Below are 14556 nucleotides of genomic sequence, written 5' to 3' on the forward strand. Positions count from 1 at the left end.
TATCTTGAATGACACAATTAAAGAGATCTTAAGACTTATTTTGATTCACAAATCCAGCCACAACTCAGGACCACAACTCAACTTCATCATAGGCATCATGTAGGAAACTTAGAAAACAAAAAAAAGAGTTCAACAACAAGAGTACTTCTAGGAATTGGTTTAGAACATGTTATGAACTAAATAACATGCATGAATTAGACTCAAAATTCAAAAGATAGGCTAAGAATGACAAGAATACATGAACAAATGTATCTAGAATTCAATCAACAAAAATAAAAATTCAACACAAACTTAGAACATAATGTGACAATTACTATGACTAAACATGACTCTAAGACAACATGGATTAAGTGATTTACACTTAGATTTTTGTGTTTTTTTTCCTAATCAATATTTTGGAAGAAAATTTAGATCTAAAGGTTCAGCACAAGAATATTATGAATGAAAATTGATAGAACCTAAAATCAACACAAAAACATGATTCAAGAGTAGATCTACAAAATTTGAACCATAGAAATGCAAGAACAAGTGTAGATCTAAGATTTAATCGGTTTATTTTTTTTAATCTACTTTAAACAGCACCAAACCACAAGACAATTGAGGATATACATGGAGAATAAGATGAAGAACAAGGAATTAAAGAGAATTCACCGAACAAATAGATAGAGGAAGCAAAAGAACATCACCTAGATGAAGATGCTCTTGATACCACATGATGTAAGCTCCATTGGAGCTTGTAGGCCTTGGATCTTCTTCATCAATGGATTCCTTTGCTTCTTGGAAGATGAATGGCAGCGGAATCGAGAAGGAAGAGAGAGAGGAGATGCCACTTCAAGGAGAAGATGAGTCTAGAAGAAGCTCACCACCATAGGAGGCCATGGATAAGAGCTTGGAGGAATAAGGAGATGAATGAAGGGAGAGGGAGAGAAGAGCACGAAATTTTGTGCTCTAAAAGAGTTCTGAAATCTGAAGTTAATATTCAAATGATCAAAGTTCAAAAAAATGCACACACATGACCTCTATTTATAGCCTAAGTGTCACACAAAATTGGAGGGAAATTTGAATTTCAATTCAAATTTCACTTGAATTTGAAATTGAATTTGTGGAGCCAAAATTTGGAGCCAAAATTTCACTAATTATGATTAGTGAATTTTAGTTATGGTTCAGCCCACTAATCCAAGATCAATTCCAAGATTCTCCACTAAGTGTGCTTAGGTATCATGAGGCATGTAAAGCATGAAGGACATGCACAAAGTGTGACTATATGATGTGGCAATGGGGTGTAGTAAGCAAATGCTCACCTCCCCCTCTAAAATTTAATTGGATTGGGCTTCAACCAATTCAATTAAATTTATTTCCAACTACACATCAAATATTCACTTAGTGCATGTGAAAATATAAAACTACCCCTAATACAAAAACTAGTCTAGGTGCCCTAAAATACAAGGGCTGAAAAATCCTACATTTCTAGGGTACCTTACCTACATTATGGAGCCCTAAATACAAGGCCCAAAAATAATGAAACCTTAATCTAATATGTACTAAGATAAGTGGGCTCATACTTAGCCCATGGGCCCGAAATCTACCCTAAGGCTCATGAGAACCCTAGGGCCTTCTCTTGCATCTCTGGCCCAATCTTCTTGGAGTGTTCTATCCAATGCCCTTGCGGGGTAGGATTGCATCAAATAGTGTGTACAACATCAGCCCTGTCACAACCTACCCTACGGCGGGGTTGCGAAAAAAGGCCAAAATAACAGGCCGAAGCGTTTGTCTCCAAGGGAGAAAATGAGCGGAGTCACCACCAACATTTATTTGAGGAAAACGTTAGAAAAACCAAAAAGAAAAAAGGTCTGCGGATTTTGAAAATAAGGGTTCGGGAGTTGTTTACGCATGAGGGAGGTATTAGCACCCCACGCGCCCGTCACAAGGGACGACAACCTCTAATCAAGTGTGCAAAGCATGACTTCAAAATTATGTACTATCCATTTTATATTTATTATCTTTTCCCTTTTTATGTTTTTTACTTTTTGGGGTCGACAAGGGTATTGCCCTCGCTCCTATGTATCCTCAGGTGCGATGAAGAACTCAGACCTACATAGTTCTTTAAGTCTGAAAGTTTGTGTGTTAAATTATTTTTATATTTTTGAAAGGGTGAGTTTAATTACGAACAAAACTCGTTTAAGGCGCTGGACCTTGAAACAATTTTTTAAACTTTGAAAAATGGAGAGGATCGTTAAGGCGTTGAACCTTGAAACGATCTTTTGATTTTTGAAAAGAGGAGAGAATCGTTAAGGCGTTGGACCTCAAAACGATCTCAAGATTTTTGATGAAATGAAGAAGTTTATGAGTTGGTTTTATTTTGGTTTTTTTCCTATTAACCTTCAATCCTTTTTTAAAGATAACTTGCAACACTAATGATCAGTTAAAATTTACTTTACAAAAGAAAAGCGATTACCGATGATAGGAGAATGAGATGAAGATGCACAAAACAATAAAGAGGACCCCTAAGGGTCCATAAACCATGTTCAAATCCTTAAAGACAAACACTAACCGGATGAAAAACGAAGAACGAACAAAGAACAATGTAGAAATCGATTGCAGTCGTGGTTCGGCGGCGATTTAGCTTCTTTTTTTCTCTTCTTTTTCCCCAATTCTTCACCTCTAGACCTCAGAACCTCCCTCTCAGTAGTAGAGATTACTCAAGGTTCACATGGACTTTGTTTTTGAAAACCAAAAAGGAAGCTTTTCATGCTTTTCGCAAACTTGCCAAGATGATTCAAAATGAAAAAGGTCTCAACATTGTTTTACTTAGAAGTGATCATGAAGGTGAATTTCAAAATGAGTCTTTTGAAAGCTTTTGTGAAGGAAATGGAATTCACCATAACTTTTATGCCCCAAGAACACCTCAATAGAATGGTGTTATGGAGAAGAAAAATAGATTCCTTGAAGAAGGTTTGAAAACCCTTCTAAATGAAACAAAGTTAACTAAGTACTTTTGGGCTTGTCATATCCTAATTTCGTTCCAGGACTATCATTTGCTAATAGTTTGATTATTGCTAGCTGAATTAAGTTGCTTGACACCAGGTGCCGCGCAATACGAAAGGTTTTTCAACTTTTTAATCAAGGATGCAAAAATACCCAAAGGGGAGGGCAAAAGGGTCATTTTAAGGCTTTTTCTGAACCCTGGCTCGCCCAGGCTAGCCTATGTCTCGCCTGGGCCACCAAATAACTTCATGGTGAAGTAACCAGCTCGCCTAGGCAAGCAAGGTTACTTCAGAGTGAAGCAATAGCTCGCCTGGGTGAGCTACCTTTGTCCTAAATGCCTTGTTTTGCTATAAATAGGCGTGAACTAAGGCATAGTAATTACCACCAAAACTCATAGTTCTAGAGGGACCAAATAAATCAATGTGAAGTAGTTCAAGGGGTTTTGAAGGAGAAACAACATTTTTACTTTGAAAAGAGTTTTTGACTTGCTTACCTTTTTGACAAGCTTCACACAATTTATTTTTCTCAAACTTGAGTTTTGGAAGACCAATTACTAAGTCTTTCCTGACTAGATGATTGAGATGATGAATGTTTATATGTGCAGTCCTACAATGCCACAACCAAGAATCATCTATTTTACTTACCAAACAGCTAAGCTCATGAAATGATGCATGTTCAATGTTTAACATATAGATATTACCTATCCTTTTACCAATATGGAAAACCTCACAGGACATGGCTTCATTAATAAGGCAGCAATTCTTGTTGAATTCTATTTTGAAGCCTTTGTCACATAGTTGACTAATTCTCAAGAGGTTATGCTTTAGTCCATCAACATATAGAACATTCTTTATCTGTGTTTTGTACTGATTTCCAATATTTCTTTCTCCCATAATTTTTCCTTTATTGTTGTCTCCAAAAGTGGTGTATCCTCCATCTTTTGACACAAAGTCAATGAGTTTGGGCTTGTCACTCATCATGTGCCTAGAGCAGCCACTATCCAAGTACCATAGTGAGTCCCTTTCTTTTAGGCACACCTACATGACAAAATCAACTAGAGAGAGATGGTACCCAATTTAAGTTGGATCCAATGGGGTTAATCTTCACAAATAAATCTTTTGGAATCCAAATACATTTGCCTCTTGGAACATTAAATCTCCTAACATAGCGTTTATATTATGCATGACCTATTTTCATGCAATAATGACATATGTCTTTACATTCCTCTTAGAATACACTATGTTATTCCTTTTGGAGACCTTGTTTGGGTTTACCCCTTTTGAAGGTATAAACTTAGTTTTCTTTGAAAAGATAATTTGCATGTTATACCTCAAACCAATCTTTGTTGGATCAAGTGGCCTCGGAATAATTAAGAAGGGGGGTTGAATTAATTATTAACGTGTCTTGACTAATTAAAAAATTAACCTTCTTAATGTTACTAGATTCAATTAGGCTTTTACTACTAAGTTAAGAAAGTAAAGAACAGAAATAGAAACTTAACCAAAAGTAAAAGTGATAATTAAAAGTACACAGCGAAAATTAAAGAGTGTGGGGAAGAAGAAGACAAACACAAAATTTATACTGGTTCGGCCACAAACCGTGCCTACATCCAATCCCCAAGCAACCTGCGGTTCTTGAGATTTCTTTTCAACCTTGTAAAATCCTTTACAAGCCAAAGATCCACAAGGGATGTACCATCCCTTGTTCTCTTTGAAAAACCAAGTGGATGTACCCTTCACTTGAACTGATCCACAAGAGATGTACCCTCTCTTGTTCTCAGTATAACAATCCCCAAGTAGATGTATCCTCTACTTGTACCACAAAGGATGTACCCTCCAATGTGTTGGGACAAAGAATTCTCAGGCGGTTAGTCCTTTGAATCTTTGTAAGGGGAAACAAAAGATATCTCAGGCAGTTAGTCCTTTGAGATCTTTTGTTTAAGGGGAAGGGAAGAATGATGCAATCCTACCCCGCAAAGGCATTGGATAGAAGACTCCAAGTAGATTGGGCCAGAGATCCAAGGGAAGGCCCTAGGGTTCTCATGAGCCTTAGGGTAGATTTTGAGTCCATGGGCTAAGTATGAGCCCGCTTATCTTTGTAAATATTAGAATAGGTTTTTCCTTCGTTTGAGCCTTGTATTTTGGCCATTCTAGTAGTATGGGGTTTTAGCCTTGTATTTCGAGGCATTTTGAATAGTCTTTGTAGTAGGGATTTTTTTTTGTATCTTCATGTATTTTTTCATGGGGGTGAGCTTAGCTATTAAAGGGGGTGCGTAGCTAAGCTCTAGCTTCTCATCTCAAGGAGGTGAGCTTAGCTATTAGAGAGGTATGTGTAGCTAAGCTCTAGCTTCTTTAGGAATCTTCTTAAGGAAGCTTCTCAAGGAGGTGAGCTTAGTTATGAGAGGGGTGTGTGTAGCTAAGCTCTAGCTTCTCAAGGAAGTTTTCTCAAAGAAGCTTCTCAAGGAAGTTTTCTCAAGAAAGCTTCTCAAGGAAGCTTCCTAGTCTAAATAGAAGCATGTGTAACACTTGTTGTAACTTTGATGAATGAGAGTCTTGTGAGACACAACTCAAAGTTCAACTTCTCTCCTTTTTTCTTCCTTCAATTTCGTGCTCCCCCCTCTCTTTTTATCTCCCTCTTTCTTTTCCTCCATTGAAGCATCCTCTCCAAGCTTCTTATCCAAGGCTCATCTTGGTGGTGAAGCTCCTTCTTCCATGGCTTATTCCCTAGTGGATGGCGCCTCCTCTCACCTCTTCTCCTTTGTTTTCCGCTGCATCTCCATGGTGTAAAATCACCATTAAAGGACCTCATTGAAGCTCAAAGATCTAGCCTCCATGGAAGCTCCAGAAGCAAGCTTCCATCAAGTGGTAATCAGAGCACAAGAGCTTCAAGTAGGTGCTCCTTAAACCTCCATTAATTTTTTTGCTTTACCTTTTCTTCCATTGTTGTTTCTTCATTTTTTTCTCCATGCATCTCCTCACATGTCTTGTGCCAAATTTTGTTAACATGATTCTTTAGAGTTTCCACCGATTAAACTTGCTATAGAAGCTAGATTTGATTTTCTATGGTTCAAATTTCTTGTTCTTGTTCTTGAACCATGAATTGTGTTGAGTTTAGGTTCCTTTGAGTTTTGTCTTGTTATTTTTTGTGGCTGAAACCTAAACCATAAAATTCTTACAAAAATATTAAAGTAGAAGAAAACCTCAAAAATCTAGAGTGACTTGTTCACCTATTGTAGTTTTGTCATAGAAGTCATGTCTAGTCATGAAACTTGTCACATAAGATTTCTTATGTTGTGCTGAATTTTATTTTCTTGTTTCTTTGTCTAACTCATTTATTCATGAGTGTATGAAATTATTTTAGCCTATTATTTGATTTGAGTAAAATCTTTCATGTTAATTAGTCCTTAACATGCTCATGCAAAATTCTTAGAGAATCTTTAATTGTGAACCTTTTCTTAAACTTTTAGGTTTCCTTATGATTGTGTCTATTGTGAATTTGAGTTTTGGTGATTGAATTGCTGGCTGAAATGTTGATCCTAAGTGAATATTGAACTCCTAAAACTATGGTAAACAATACTAGTGAGTTCAACATACATAGGAAGGTTGAAAGTAAGCCCAAGGCAATCAATATACCATGCTTAAAAAAAATCGCTGGTGCTGGCAGCTTGGACATACAAACTTGTAAAAATTACTGAGAATTGGTTACTTCGAATTTTAAGCTGAAATTTTTTACTGAATTTTCTAGACATCTGTAAAAAATTTATACAAAAAGAACCAAGTGATTTGGATAAAAGTAAAAAATACTAAAAATCACACAAGTTTGCATAAAAATCGGTATCCAGGAAAAAAAAGTGAAAGGGAAGTGTGCTTGTTGTTTTGGCTCAAAATTTATTCTATAATTGGTTCCTATGTTATACCAATCTTAGTTCCGAAATTTCAATTGAAAATTACTGTGAAAACAAGTGCTAAAGCTAGAGGTTTGTTGAGTCTTTTTTTATAGTTTTTTTACTCTACTCTAGAGTCATTCTAAGTTTCTCTTTGAGTCCTAGCTTGCTTCTATGTCCTTTTCATTGCTTTAATTGTTCAGTAATCCTTGAAAAATTGTTTTGTTAAAACTTTATTGGTTTAGCTTTCATTTCATTTTTTTTGGGTCTTTGGTTATTGCTTGTCTCTTTGTTGCCTTGTTTGTGGGTTGCCATATAGGGAATTGGAAGGAGGATTGGTGCCATCCCTTGAAGAATTTGAGTAAAGAAGAAAGGGGTCAACCACCTTAAGAGCTATTGGACTAAGAAGAACTCCAAATTGAGTGAATCACCAAAGAGAGAAAAACCACTAAAATTGAGGACCATTTTGTAAGTTTGTAATTTGCAATTTACTTACATTCATTGCTTTCAAGTTTTCTAACAAAAAGACCTTTCATTGGAAGTGTGTTGGGAGCCTCCAATAGGTTACCAAACTTCCATTTGTGTGTAATAATTTTAGGCAATTTTTCCTTAGGATAGTGACTTGAATGTGGTCATCCAAACACTCTTAGGATTCGCCTAGTTTACATTTCTTGCTTACTTTCATAGCTTATTTCCTTTACCTTCCATTGTCAAACCGCCTAGATAGCTTTCCTTTTACCAATTAGTTTTTTACCTTATCTTTCAAAAGAATTAAAAGAATCAAAAGAATTCTCAGGCGGTTAGTCCTTTGAATCTTTTGGAAGAGAGAAAAGAGACAAAAGAATTCAGGCGGTTAGTCCTTCTATTCTTTTGGCAAATGGAGAAGAGAATGAAAAAGAATAGCACAAGTTTTTGATCAAAGAACTTTTCTTGAAAGAGAAAGGATTGAACAAAAACTTTTTGAAAGATGAAGAGAAATGAATCAGAAAGATCTGTAAAGAACTTGTTATGAAACTTGTTGAAAGATGAAGAGAAATGAGTTAGAAAGTTCTGTAGAAAAGCGCTGAAAGATTATGAAGAATGAAAATGAAATTCATGCCATGGTCACATATTTATAATCTCTTGATAACTCAAGTTAAAGTTTGTGACTCTTGGTAATTTCTTTAAAACTAGTCACTCTTTAAAAATTGTGACTCTTTTGAAAACTAGTCACTTAAAAAGTTATGACTTTTGAAAAAATCTTCAGAAACAAGTCACTTTAAGAATTGTGACTTTTGGAAATTTATTTTTCAAAATCAATCACTGGTAATCAATTACCATCAAGGTGTAATCGATTACACATCAACAGATGTGACTCTTCATGTTTAAATTTGAAAATCAAAACATTTAGAAACACTGGTAATCGATTACAAGTATTGTGTAATCGATTACACAAGTTTAAAATGATTTGAAAATGTTTAAACACAAGTTGTGACTCTTGAAATTTGAAATCTAACGTTTTAAAACACTGGTAATTGATTACATGCTCATGGTAATCGATTACAGCTTTGTAAATCAGTTTTGAAAACAATGCTCGCTACCGGTAATCGATTACTACCTTCTGGTAATCAATTACCAGAGAGTAAAACTCTTTGGTAATGATTTTGTGAAAACTTCTTGTGCTACTCAATGTTTTGAAAAACTTTTTTAGTACTTATCTTGATTAAGTCTTCTCTTGATTCTTGAATCTTAAGTCTTGAATCTTAAGTCTTGAATCTTGATCTTGATTATCCTTGAATCTTGATTCTTGAATCTTGAATCTTGAATCTTGATTCTTGAAACTTGATTCTTGAATCTTTGGAATTTGCTTAACTCTTGATTCTTTGGCATCATCAAAATAACCTTGGAAGGCATTGCTTTCACAGCCTTATCTGTAGTATGCTTTTGCATGCTGAGCATGTGATTGAGATCACTCTTTCCTTTGTTTTAATTTTCCAAATAGATCTTTAAGATAGGAAAGCTCAGTTTGCAACTTCATATGTTCAGCACAGTGATCCTTTTTGAAATTTTCAAATTCAGTTTGCAAAGACTTGTAATCATTCATGTTAAAAGAAGTAGAGGTACAATCACAGTCAGTGGCTTTATAGTTTGAAACAAGTTTTTCATTTTCTTGCTTCAATTTATCTAGCTCACTTTGTGTTGAAGCCAATTTAGTGATATGCAATTTCAAATCACTTTTCAATTTTTTGTTTAAAACATCAAGCCTTTGAGCTTCTTGATGCATTTCATTAAATGCTTCCAAAACTTCTTCAAGTTTAGGATTTACCTCAGTTTCTTCAAAGGTTGATGAGTTATCCATTGACTTTGCCATTAAGCATACATTTTCAACTTCTTCATGACTAGAAGAGTCGGAGGTTGTTGACACATTATCTTCCCAAGCTATGTAGGCTTTCTTTTGTTTTTTGTCCTTCTTTCCTTTCTTTTCACCAACATGTTTTCTAAGGTAGATAGGACACTCATATTTGATATGACCTTGCTTACCATATTCGAAGCATGTGAAGTTGTTTTTGTTGTTGTTCTCAATCTTCTTGGAGCATTTAGAGAATTTTCTGTCTTTGGACTTATGAAATTTTCCAAATTTCCTTACCATCTAATTGAAATTCTTTGCATCTTCCTCACTGTTGGAACTATCCTTATAATCTTCCTTTGAGGAGTTGACTTTGAGTGAAATTCCTTTCCTTTCCTTTTCTTTTATGTTTCTTTTGCATGAGATTGTTGAATCAACTCATGTTCATATGCAAGCAATTTACCAAAAAGAGCTTCCATCGTCATTGAAGCTAAGTTCTTGGATTCCTTGATTGTTGTAATCTTTGGCTCCCAAGTTCGTGTAAGACAATTGGGGATCTTGATGACTAGCTCTTCATCTTCAAATGTTTTTCCTAGACCAAGGAGATGGTTCACAATATGAGTAAATCTTGTTTGCAATTCTGAAATGGTTTTTCCATTCTTCATTCAAAACGCTTCATATTCGCATACAAGAGTGTGCTTTCTTGCCTTTCTCACATCTGATGTGCCTTCATGAGTGACTTCAAGCATATTCCAAATTTCCTTTGCACTTATGCACCTTGTGATAAGAAAGAATTCATCAGAAGATAAACTAGAAGTTAAAAATTTTTTTGCTTTTTGATCATCTTGCACTTTTCTTTTCTCTTCATCTTTCATCTCATCCCATTCTTTAGGTACTAATTCACCATTAAGTTCTTTAGTAGGAATGAAAGGACCTTTAACAATGGCATTCCATGCACCAGGATCAATTGATTGAATAAAGATTTTCATTCTCTTTTGCCAAAAAAAAATGTTCACCCTCAAACAAATGAGGTTGATTTAAAGATGCACCCTCTTTGAAAGTGTATGGTTCACTCTCTATCACTAGAGAAGCTAATCTAGTTATCTAATCCAAAATCCAAATTAGATTTTCACTATGCATATAGAATCCTTACAATCAATCTACAGTTCCCACCCTGGAAAAAGAGACTTAGGCACCTAACAATAGGGTCCTCTATGAATAAGAGCCTAAGAGAAACCTACCCTTAGCCCAAACTAGAAACACTTATTCTAGCATGCCTTCAGTGATTCATGCATAAACAAAAAGATGTGTAAAACCATACATGAAAACCAAGAGTAAAGATAGGCACAACCTGATCAATCCTTTCCGCAAAACCTTTCTTTACTAAAGAGGTGTTCTTCTTGAACTCAAGAAAGTGACACAACTCACTTATCACAAAAGATCTTCACAATCAAAACATTTGAAGGTGTGAGTTACTTTTCTAAGCACTTTTCTTCTCTTCTTTCTTTAACTAATAACATCACATGATCTTAGCTCTTTTAGAAGCTCAAAAATATTGTATTTTGTTGTATTTCGAAGAGAACATAAGCTGGATATTTATAGAGAAAACAATTATAACCGTCTATGATCGATTAAATCCACAAGGTAATTGATTAATTCAATAAAGTAATCAATTAGATTATCTTTTTAATCGATTAAAGTGTTATTCCCAAAACTTAGAAACAGATCAAGAATAATGTAATTGATTAGATACTCAAAGTAATCAATTAAAACGTTCTTGTTCACTTCTAAAACACTTATAGAAAGAGAAGTAATCGGTTATATCAAATGATAATCGATTAAAGTAGAGACTCCTAAAAAAATCAATCATTGTCTCAAAAATAACTGTGTAATCGACTATGATAAGGATGTAATCAATTAAACTAATACAAGAAATAACTCTGCAAGCTTCAGACAACTTGTGTAATCAATTACGATAAGGTTGTAATCGATTAAAACAAAGAGTTTTGCCTTCTGAAGAAACTTTTCTAACTTAGAAATTTTTCTTCTCACTTACTCATGATGATGCATGATGCAGAAAAGATATGATATGGACTTAGATGCAACATTCAATATAACAATCAATACAAATGTCACTCAAGGGAGTTGGGCATGTAAAAGACAACATCTTCAAGCTTTTCTCCAAGCTTCAAGCTTTAGTCTTCATGTTGTTCATGTTGCTCCCCTATCTCTAACAAAATTCAATCTTGTGAGCCAGTTGCTCAAAAGTCTTCCTTGGTAATGAATTTGTAAATAAATCTTCTAAATTCTCACGCGAACAAACTTGTTGAACATTTATATTACCATTCTTTTGGAGATCAGAGGTGAAAAAGAACTTTGGTAAAATATGATTTGTTCTATCTCCTTTGATGTATCTTTCTTTAAACCGAGCAATACATGTAATAGTGTCTTCATATGTGATCGTCGATGTCATTTTTCTTCATGTTGAGCTAAAATTTCTACATGATTAGCTTATGTGCCTATTTTGGCTTATTTCACATCTTGTTATGAAATTTTTGTAACACCTCATGTATACTTATGTTATATCATTATGAGGATCTAACAAATAACCTCTAATATAACGAAGTACATGCTTAAATGTCTTCATATTGGTGAAGAATTATATTTTGCTAGTGAATTAGTGGACATCGGGTCGTGTATGCACAATAAGATACACTAGTGTTTCACTAACACTAAGACTTGGTACTTCAAGACCAAGAAGTACTTTCATTTTCTCAAGATCTAGAAGGATTTTAGTTCACATCTAGAGATCTTTGATCATTGGAATGTACAAAGAATGTGATTTTCCATATAAAACCTTTTAAGCACCTCTACTATATAAGCTTCTTGGTGCACAATTTTTTTTTTAAATATTCAATTTCCCAAACAAAACTTTGTGTTTTCTAGGTCTTTCATCTCAAATTATTTCTTTAATCAATCTATAGCTTTTGGAATCTCTTCAAGAATTTCAATAATATTGACGTCATCTACATCAACAACAATTATGAAAAAAAAACTATTTTCAGATTTTCATGAAAATACGTAGCAAGTACTCACTAAGTCGATTATACTTCATGCAACTTGATTGCTTTAGTCCAAAGAGAGTATTCTTCTAGAGAATATGCATTATTGGGCAAATTATATCCTTTAGGGAGTTTCATGCAAATGTTATTATCAAGAGAGTCATATAACTTATATAAGTTGAAACAACATGCCTTAGATGTAAATTAAGTCCTTCATGTGCTACTAGAGTGATTAAGTATCAAAAGTACTCACATCCACTACAGATGAGGATGTGTCTTCAAAATTAATGTCAAGTCATGTTTTCTATCTCTCAATTCCACCATTCACATTTTTTTTTTACACAAAAACCTATTTGAATCCAATTGGTTGAACATCTTCAAGTGTATAACCAACGAGCCCAAAAATGTAATAGATTTTACACCTTCAAGTATAGGGAATACAGGTCCAAAAACCTAACTAGTTTTACGTCTTCAAGTATATGGACTACATGTTTAAAATTTTAATTTTCAGGTGGATGGACTACATGTCCAAAAACATAACTGTGTTTTACATCTTTAGGTGCATTAACTACAGGTCCAGAAATCATTCGCTTTGGGAAACAAGTCTAATTTTGCCTCAATTGAATCTTTGTATTTTGGTCAATCATTTGTTTGTCTACAATCCTTTATAGACTTACTCTTGATCCTCATTATCATTTATTACATTTAACGCTACATTATATGTGAACACATTGTCAACGTTGACTTTATTTCGATTCCATCATATTCCATTTATGACATAATATGAGATCTCTTTTTTTTTCACTAATTTCAAGTATCTGGGTTCTTTTGGAACTAAAATATATAACTATGTCAAAGAAATCTTTCAAAATTCTCATAGCCTCAATTTGGTCATCTTACTTTTTAGCTCATTTTCTTAATTGAGGATTTTTATGTTTGGAAACAACATGTCTAGCACTCTTCATGCATTTCTAAGACCCATTTTGTAATATTATCCAATAGGGATATCAAATTTTATTGGAGCATTAGCAATTGATACATATGATTTAACCACTTCTTTTGACTAAACTTTGTAAGTGAATTAACTTTTGAACTTCTAGTTCAAATTGTTTTGTATAAGGATCAAGATAATGATAATTCATTTCAAATAATCTCATTTTTCCAATTGTGTCTCTCCCTCATGTTGGGAAAACTAATTCAAAATAACAATCAACAAACTGACTCAACATATAGAGATTCACACCCAACAAATATTTCCAACCTTCTTTGAAGACTCATCTTAGTGTGTTGTGATCGAACAATTGAACTCATATTTATAACATACACAACACATAAAGAAAACAAAATATTAAGGTTGAAAGAGGGGAGAACTAACTATAAGGTTGCTAACCGAAAATCTATTTCAAGAGGGGAGAACTAACTATAATTTGTTGGCATGATGCAAATCAATATTGCAACATGCAAGATTGTGTGTCTCCATGTAAATGTTAAAAGTTTTTATCTCATAAGTGTATGAACATGTTCAACATAAATTTCAATAGTCATACAATACTCATTAAAAGCATGAGATGTAAACTCATTACCATTATTAATACATATTCTCTTAATTGGATAATTTCAAAATGAGTTCTAACTCAGATTAATTGAGCTAACAATATGACAAACCTCTAGTTGCGAGTTGACAACAAGGAAACATGTGACCATCTAGTTGATGCTTCAACTAAAATCATTAGATATCTAAATGATTCACATGGAGAGTGTATTGGTCCACAAGCATCACCTTATATTCATTCTAAAAATGAATTGAACTCATTTTATTTTTTCATGGTGACGATTTAATTATCAACTTTCTTTGGGAACATATAGTACATAAGAAATCATTGGATTAAAGAATCTTTTGACTCTTCAATGGGTGTCCACATGAAATTTCAAATATTTTTTTGCATTATAACACACATAAAATGGCCCAACCAATCATGCCCAACAACAAACTCATTTATGTTTCGTAAACTTTTAGTTTATAACCGTATGTTTTTCAATTGTATTAATAAACATGTAATGCAAATTTAACATTTTTTTTTGCCTTGTGTGAGTCATTATACTATTAACAAGACATACAAAATATATCTCAAACTATTTCTTAAATTATTTTTCTTGATATTGCTTACCATAAAAGACACATCACATACAATGTAACTTGTTTATAAACCAATAAAATCATTCAAGGACAAGTATTGTGACCTTGATACATGTAAAAGCTATTATAATTAGCTATATGAAATCAATCATGTGCAATACAT

This window comes from Glycine soja, chromosome 1 (assembly GCF_004193775.1).
Source record: "Glycine soja cultivar W05 chromosome 1, ASM419377v2, whole genome shotgun sequence".
In the NCBI taxonomy this organism is placed as follows: domain Eukaryota; kingdom Viridiplantae; phylum Streptophyta; class Magnoliopsida; order Fabales; family Fabaceae; genus Glycine; species Glycine soja.